Below are 9,201 nucleotides of genomic sequence, written 5' to 3'. Positions count from 1 at the left end.
CTACCCAGGTTAACTGTAAGTGCTGTTATTGTGAAGTGGAAATGTCTAGGAGCAACAACGGCTTAGACACAAAGTGGTAGGCCACACAAGCTCACAGAACGGGACCGCCGAGTGCTGAAGCGCGTAAATGTAAAAATTGTCTGTCCTCGGTTGCAACTCTCACTACCGAGATCCAAACTGCCTCTGGACGCAACGTCAGCAAAATAACTGTTGATCGGAAGCTACAGCATACAATGACATTCTAGGTGATTCTGTGCTTCCTTCTTTGTGGCAACAGTTTGGGGAAGGCCCTTTCCTGTTTCAGCATGACAATGCCCGCGTGCACAAAGCGATGTCCGTACAGAAATGGTTTGTTGAGATCGGTGTAGAAGAACTTGACTGGCTTGCACAGAGCCCTGACCTCAACCCCATCGAACACCTTTGTGATGAATTGAAATGCCACTGCGAGCCAGGCCTAATCGCCCAACATCTGTGCCCCAGCTCACTAATGCTATTGTGTCTGAATGGAAGCAAGTCCCCGCAGCAATGTTCCAACATCTAGTGGAAAGCCTTCCCAGAAGAGTGGAGGCTGTTATAGCAGCAAAGAGTGGACCAACTCCATATTAATGTCCATGATTTTGGAATGAGATGTTCGATGAGCAGGTGTCCACATCCACTACATGACCAAAAAAGCCCTTTGAATTGAATTGAGAGGGAGGTTAGTTCGACATAACAGATACAGAGGAAACCCTTTCCCCTGGAGTGGACTGAGAAGTGGATCCTATCATGTCGTCTGCAGTGTAGAGGTGTAGAGTAGCAGCGTTATGGAGGAGCTTTACACACCACACACACACACACCCCTAACCAGCATCAGATGTCCACAGACTGGGGCTGCCATGTACCTCTGCTCAGCTCTGCTGGGAGGAACAAGCTTTTGACATTAATGTGAAGAGGACAGGCTCTCTGACATACAGGCTCAGGAGAGGAGGCTGTCCGAGGCGGTGTCCCAAATGACTCCCTATTCTCTTTATAGGGCAGTGCACTACTTTTGACCAGGGCCCTCTTGTCAAAAGTAGTGCTCTATATAGGTAGTAGGGTGCTGTTTGGGAGGCTGACCTAGACTAAAGACTAGAACAGCCCTCTGGGACCATGGCTACTTGGATAGGAAAGCAACAGAGAAGGCTACACACTCAAGTACTTTTTGCTTAGGGGCTAGGAGTTCACGCTAAGCAAATACACTACATATTGCCTACAGTATATTGCCTAGCCCGCAGATATTAGAGTTGATCCCTTGTCTTTCCCTCGTACTCTCGGGGCGCTCTCTCTCTCTCACTCTCTTTCTTTGTTTGTTTCTTTCTCTCTCGCTCTCTCACACTGTCCCTCTCTCTACTCTTTCTCTCTCTCACTTTGTTCCTCTCTCTCTCTCTCACTCACTCACACTCACACACACATTCTGTCTCTCTTCTACTGGCATGGGGAACATATGTTAGCATTGCCAAAGCAAGTGAATTAGATAATAAACAAAAGTGAAATAAACTATCAAAATGAACAGTAAACATTACACTCACAAAAGTACAAAAGTTTAAATAAATAAACTTATGGTTTGTATTTACAATGGGGTTTGTTCAATGGTTGCCCTTTTTTTCTTTTCTTGTGGCAACAGGTCACAAATCTTGCTGCTGTGATGCACACTGTGGTATTTCACCTCATAGATATGGGACTTTATCAAAATGAGATTCGTTTTTGAATTCTTTGGGTTTGTGTAATCTGAGGTAAATATGTGTCTCATACATTTGGCACGAGGTTAGGAAGTGCAGCTCAGTTTCCACCTCATTTTGTGGGCAGTGTGCAAATAGCCTGTCTTCTCTTGAGAGCCAGGTCTGCATTCGGCTGCCTTTCTCAATAGCAATGCTCACTGAGTCTGTACATAGTCAAAGATTACCTTAATTTTGGGTCATTCACAGTGGTCAGGTATTCTGCCACGGTATACTCTCTGTTTAGGGTCAAATAGCATTCTAGTTTGCTCTGTTTTTTTGTAAATTCTTTCCAATGTGTCAAGTAATTATCTTTTTTTTTCTCATGATTTGGTTGGGTCTAAATTTGTTGCTGTCCTGGGGTTCTGTGGGGTCTGTTTGTGTTTGTGAACAGAGCCTCAGGACCAGCTTGCTTAGGGGGCTCTTCTCCAGGTTAATTTCTCTGTAGGTGATGGCTTAGTTATGGAAGGTTTGGGAATCGCTTCCTTTTAGCTGGTTGTAGAATTTAACGGCTGTTTTCTGGATTTTGATAATTGGCGGGTATCTGCCTAATTCTTCTCTGCATGCATTATTTGGTGTTTTACGTTGTACACTGGGGATATTTTTGCAGAATTCTGCATGCAGAGTCTCAATTTGGTGTTTGTCCCATTTTGTGAATTATTGGTTGATGAGCGGACCCCAGACCTCACAACCATAAAGGTCAATGGGTTCTATAACTGATTCAAGTATTCTTTGCCCGATCCTAATTGGTATGTCGAATTTTATGTTCCTTTTGAGGGCATAGAATGCCCTTCTTGGCTTGTCTCGTTCACAGCTTTTTGGAAGTTACCTATGGCGCTAATGTTTAGGCTAAGGTATGTATAGTTTTTTGTGTGCTCTAGATGGAATTTGTATTTGTGGTCCTGGCAACTGGACCTTTTTTGGAACACCATTATTTTTTGTTTTACTGAGATTTACTGTCAGGGCCCAGGTCTGACAGAATCTGTGCAGAAGATCTAGGTGCTGCTGTAGGTCCTCCTTGGTTGTGGACAGACGGACCAGATCATCAGCAAACAGTAGACCTTTGACTTCAGATTCTAGTAGGGTGAGGCCAGGTGCTGCAGACTGTTCTAGTGCCCTCACCAGTTCGTTGACATATATGTTGAAGAGGGTGGGGGCTTAAGCTGTATCCCTGTCTCACCCCACGACCCTGTGGGAAGAAATGTGTGTGTGTTTTACCTATTTTAACTGCACACCTGTTGTTTGTCTACATGTTTTTCCCACAACACCACTTTCTATCAATTTGTATAGCAGATCCTCATGCCAAATTGAGTCTAAAACTTTTTTTGAAACAAAAAAGCATGAGAAGACTTTGCCTTTGTTTTGGTTGGTTTGTCTGTCAATTAGGGTGTGCAGTGTGAATACGTGGTCTGCCATATGCTATTTTGGTAAAAAGCCAATTTGACATTTGCTCAGTATATTGTTTTCACTGAGGAAATGTACGAGTCTGCTGTTAATGACAATGCAGAGAATTTTCCCAATGTTGCTGTTGACACATACAGTATCCCACGGTAGTTATTGGGGTCAAATTTGTCTCCACATTTGTGGATTGGGGCAATCAGTCCTTGGTTCAAAATATTGGGGAATATGCCAGAGCTGAGGATGATGTTAAAGAGTTTAAGTATAGCCATTTGGAATTTGTGGTCTATATATTTTATCATTTCATTTCGGATACCATCAACTGCACAGGCCATTTTGGGTTAGACTGAGGGTTTGTATTTTCTCCAATAGTTCATTCAATTTAATTGGAGAATTCAGTGGGCTCTGGTAGTCTTTAATAGTTCATTCTAAGATTTGTATTTGATTATGTATATGTTTTTGCTGTTTGTTCTTTGTTATAGAGCTAAAAAGATTGGAGAAGTAGTTTATCCGTACATCTCCTTTTTGGATTGATAACTCTTCTTGTTGTTGTTTGTTTAGAGTATTCTAATTTTCCCAGAAGTGGTTAGATTCTATGGATTCTTCAATTACACTGAGCTGATTTCTGACGTGCTGTTCCTTCTTTTTCCGTAGTGTATTTCTATATTTTTTTGTGATTCACCATAGTGAAGGCGTAGACTCAGGTTTTCTGGGTCTTTATGTTTTTGGTTGGACAGGTTTCTCAATTTCTTTCTTAGATTTTTGCATTCTTCATCAAACCGTTTTCCATTGTTGTTAATTTTCTTAGGTTGTCTGCTTGCCATTTTTAGATTTGATAGGGAAGCTGAGAGGTCAAATATATTGTTTAGGTTTTCTACTGCTAAGTACCACCTTCGCTATTACAGTGAAATATTTTGTCCAGGAAATTGTCAAGAAGGGATTTCATTTGTTGTTGCCTCATAGTTTTTTGGTAGATTTCCACACTACCTTCCTTCTATCTATACCATTTCTTAATATTATTCAGTGCCTTTGGATTTGATGCCTCATGACCGAACAAAGCTCTGTTCAACTAGTGGGATTTTGCTGTGATCTGATAGGACTGTGAATGCTCTGTCTGTCTGTCTGTCTGTCTGTCTGTCTGTCTGTCTGTCTGTCTGTCTGTCTGTCTGTCTGTCTGTCTGTCTGTCTGTCTGTCTGTCTGTCTGTCTGTCTGTCTGTCTGTCTGTCTGTCTGTCTGTCTGTCTCTGTGTTTCTCTCTCAAGCTCACTACTCCTTCAATTGGGCTGAGCAAATATTGGTCATTACACCACGTTTATACTGTTTACCTCTCTGCCTGTCAGAAGTCAGGACAACTCAGAATACAGAGAGGGGGATGAGAGAGGAGAGGATGGAAAGGTAGAACATCTGGAACCGACAAAAGTTTTCTTCTGATGATCAGCCTCCGAGAGCTGATTCGCTCGCTGTCATTCTGTCATTAGACTCGTAGAGTAAGCTCAATGTTCTAGCGTTTTCTGTACATCGTTATTGGAGGAGAACCTAGACGCTTGGCACGCTAGGGGATTCTGGCAGTGACTAAGAATTCAACCCTATTTCGCCATACACACGCACGGAGACACAAATACACACACACAACACTTCCCCTGACTCATTTATGATTCTTTCTGGCCCATCATCCCATCCCCAGCCTGTGTAGTCATCCTTTACTCTTGATCTCTGTTAAGACTCTTGAGTCCTCCTAGTTCTGTCCCAATCGCGGCTCCCATCACATTACATGTGTACTAATGTGGCATCGTTCAGTGGTCCTGCTGACCTAAATAGGAGTGACATTCAGCAGGCGAGGAGGGATGGGGTGAGGGAGTGGAGGGAGGGGCGCTGGGTCGAGCGCTGGGGGACAAGGTGGAACGCGGAAGCTACTAAAAATAACATTCGGTTCACTCGTTCGCTCTCTTCTCTGGTGAAGGGCAGGCTGGGATGGAGGAGCCATGGCACGGTGGAGAGAGAGAGACAGAGACCCTGGCCACTCTTTAACGAGGTTGGAGGTCAATCACTTTTTGACAGAACCCCTTTTGATTTGAACGAAACGTTCCATACATATTTGTAGAAGAGCTCAGAAAGTGACTTTGCCAAAGCATTCAAGAGATAAAGGTACTCAAAGTTGACCCATTTTGCATACCCTACCATACCATGAGATATCTATATCCTTATCACTGTAAAATATAAAAGGTTGAGATTTAAATCATTTAAAAGCTTACAAACAGGGTTGTCAAACTATTGTATAATAATAAAAAAAAGGTTTTGTAATAAAAAACATGTATTTATTTCCCCTTATACACCAATTATCTAAAAACACGTAAACTCCAATTTTCTTTTCGATATCCAGATACAGTACCAGTCAAAAGTTTGGACTCATTCAAGTTTTTTTTTTTTTAAACAATTTTCTACATTGTAGAATAACAGTGAAGACATCAAAACTATGAAATAACACATATGGAATCATGTAGTAACCAAAAGAGTGTTAAACAAATCAAAATATATTTTTGATTTGAGATTCTTCACACTTAATGACAGCTTTGCACACTCGTGGCATTCTCTCAACCAGCTTCATGAGGTAGTCACCTGGAATGTATTTCAATTAACAGGTGTGCCTTGTTCAAAGTAAATTTGTGGAATTTCTTTCCTTCTTAACACGTTTGAGCCAATCAGTTGTTTTGTGACAAGTTAAGGGTGGTATACAGAAGATAGCCCTATTTGGTAAAAGTCCATATTATGGCAAGAACAGCTCAAATAAGCAAAGAGAAACGACAGTCCATCATTACTTTAAGACATGAAGGTCAGTCAATCCGGAAAATGTCAAGAACTTTGAAAGTTTCTTCAAGTGCAGTCGCAAAAACCATCAAGCGCTATGATGAAACTGGCTCTCATGAGGACCACCACAGGAAAGGAAGACCCAGAGTTACATCTGCTGCAGAGGATAAGTTAATTAGAGTTAACTGCACCTCAGATTGCAGCCCAAATAAATGCTTCATAGAGTTCAAGTAACAGACAAATCTCAACATCAACTTTTCAGAGGAGACTGCGTGAATCAGGCCTTCATGGTTGAATTGCTGCAAAGAAACCAGTACTAAGAGAGATTGAGATTTTGGGTTCCAACTGCCGTATCTTTGTGAGACGCAGAGTAGGTGAACTGATGATCTCTGCATGTGTGGTTCCCACCATGAAGCATGGAGGTGTGATGGTGTGGGGGTGCTTTGCTGGTGACACTGTCTGTGATTTTTATTTAGAAATCAAGGCACACTTAACCAGCATGGCTTCCATAGCATTCTGCAGCGATACGCCATCCCATCAGGTTTGCACTTAGTGGGACTATCATTTGTTTTTCAACAGGACAATGACCCAACACACCTCCAGGTCGGGTAAGGGTTATTTTACCAATAAGGAGAGTGATGGAGTGCTGCATCAGATGACCTGGCCTCCACAATCACCCGACCTCAACCCAATACCCCGCAGAGTGATGGAAAACTAGCCAACAAGTGCTCAGCATATGTAGGAACTCCTGCAAGACTATTGGAAAAGCATTCCAGGTGAAGCTAGTTGAGAGAATGCCAAGAGTGTGAAATATATATATTTTTTAAAGAAGTAAAACCCTTGAATGAGTATGTTTGTCCATACGTTTGTACTGTATGTTGTAGCTTACATCCTATTTTACATCATCAAATGTTTGTGTGTTGTGCCCGCCATCGGTTGAGACACAACGTGGTCGTAAATACAGGGCGGGTGTCATGTTTAGGCTGATAAGTGTACTACCATTTGAATAAAATGTCATTTTCCACTTCAAATGGTACCACAAAGATGGCTGGAGGTCCACACATCAGAGAATGTTGACTTGAATGGGATGATCTGTTTTTAAATGATACCGTCAATCCTCCATAGGAAACCTGTTGAAATCCTAGAAAAGACAGATAATAGAATAGACATGACCATTGCAGTTGATATTCGATGTTGGCTGGACAGTCAGTCATCTTTGTGGAAGTAATTTGAAGTTCTAATTTGAATTCAATTGAAAGGTCACTGGTATACCAGTTCAATTGTGTGCCCCCCCCCCAACAATGAATTTAATGACACCCACAGTGTTTTCAAGAGCATGTTGTGTCTCAGCTGATGGCGGCGCAACACTAAAACCTCAGATGATGTGAAATAGGGTCTAATCTGCAACATATGTGACTATAAAAATACACCTGAGTTTACTCGTTCTGCGATAATTGACTGGTTAAAAATAAATATTTTCAAACTTTTAAAAAATAAATAAGAAAATAGTTTGACTGTAAGCTTTTAAAATGCAACCATTTGTATGTCCAGTGATGAAAACATGTAGGGAAAGTTTTGTTTAATTCAAAAGGGATGCTGTTGAAAAAGTGATTGAATTCAAATGGATTTACCCAGAAGGTATTGAGAGAGCGGAGGAGAGGTAGAGGAGACGTAGAGGAGACATAGAGGAGAGGTAGAGGAGACGTAGAGGAGACGTAGAGGAGATGTAGAGGAGAGGTAGAGGAGAGGTAGAGGTAGAGGAGAGGTAGAGGAGAGGTAGAGGAGACATAGAGGAGACGTAGAGGAGAGGTAGAGGAGAGGTAGAGGAGACGTAGAGGAGAAGTAGAGGAGAGGTAGAGGAGAGGTAGAGGAGACGTAGAGGAGAGGGAGAGGGAGAGGAGACGTAGAGGAGAGGTAGAGGAGACGTAGAGGAGAAGGAGAGGTAGAGGAGACGTAGAGGAGAGGTAGAGGAGACGTAGAGGTAGAGGAGAGGTAGAGGAGAGGTAGAGGAGAGGTAGAGGAGATGTAGAGGAGAGGTAGAGGAGACGTAGAGGAGAGGGAGAGGTAGAGGAGAGGTAGAGGAGAGGTAGAGGAGAGGTAGAGGAGACGTAGAGGAGAGGTAGAGGAGACGTAGAGGTAGAGGAGACGTAGAGGAGAGGTAGAGGAGAGGTAGAGGAGACGTAGAGGTAGAGGAGAGGTAGACGAGAGGTAGAGGAGACGTAGAGGTAGAGGAGAGGTAGAGGAGAGGTAGAGGAGACGTAGAAGAGACGTAGAGGAGAAGGAGAGGAGAAGGAGACGTAGAGGAGACGTAGAGGAGAAGGAGAGGTAGAGGAGACGTAGAGGAGAGGTAGAGGAGAGGTAGAGGAGACGTAGAGGAGAGGAAGAGGAGAGGTAGAGGAGAGGTAGAGGAGACGTAGAGGAGAGGTAGAGGAGAGGTAGAGGAGAGGGAGAGGTAGAGGAGAGGTAGAGGAGAGGTAGAGGAGAGGTAGAGGAGAGGGAGAGGTAGAGGGAGAGGTAGAGGAGACGTAGAGGAGACGTAGAGGAGAGGTAGAGGAGAGGTAGAGGAGAGGTAGAGGAGAGGTAGAGGAGAGGTAGAGGAGACGTAGAGGAGAGGTAGAGGAGACGTAGAGGAGAGGTAGAGGAGACGTAGAGGGCCATGTAAACGAACAAGGTGTTGGAGGGATGAGACGGGGATGAATTTAGTTTTAAATCGTTTTATTTCTATTTGAAGGTGCTTTAATACTGCAGATAGATTGGGGTTTCTATCAAAATAATTGTTTGCATCATTTCTAAAATCCCTTATTTAAAAAAAATCATATAATCAACCCTGCCACCCCTCTCCTGATGAATAAAAGAAGGTATTGACAGAGGAGTGTAGGAGAGGAGAGGTAGAGGAGAGGTATAGAGGGAAATGTAAATGAACGAGGGGATGGAGGCCAGGTATGGAGGGATGAGAGGGAAGGATGAATAAGAGAAGGTATCAACAGAGCGGAGGAGAGGAGTGAGGAGAGGTAAAGGGCCATGTAAATAAGACAGCAGTGGCGGAGGGAGGGAGGGATGAATAAGAGAAGGTATCGACAGAGCGGAGGAGAGGAGTGAGGAGAGGTAAAGGGCCATGTAAATAAGACAGCAGTGGCGGAGGGAGGGAGGGATGAATAAGAGAAGGTATCGACAGAGCGGAGGAGAGGAGTGAGGAGAGGTAAAGGGCCATGTAAATAAGACAGCAGTGGCGGAGGGAGGGAGGGAGGGAGGGAGGGAGGGAGGG

The sequence above is a fragment of the Oncorhynchus kisutch genome, linkage group LG9 (assembly GCF_002021735.2).
Source record: "Oncorhynchus kisutch isolate 150728-3 linkage group LG9, Okis_V2, whole genome shotgun sequence".
Lineage (NCBI taxonomy): Eukaryota > Metazoa > Chordata > Actinopteri > Salmoniformes > Salmonidae > Oncorhynchus > Oncorhynchus kisutch.
The sequence above is the reverse complement of the archived record's forward strand: the minus strand, read 5'-3'. Positions refer to the sequence as shown.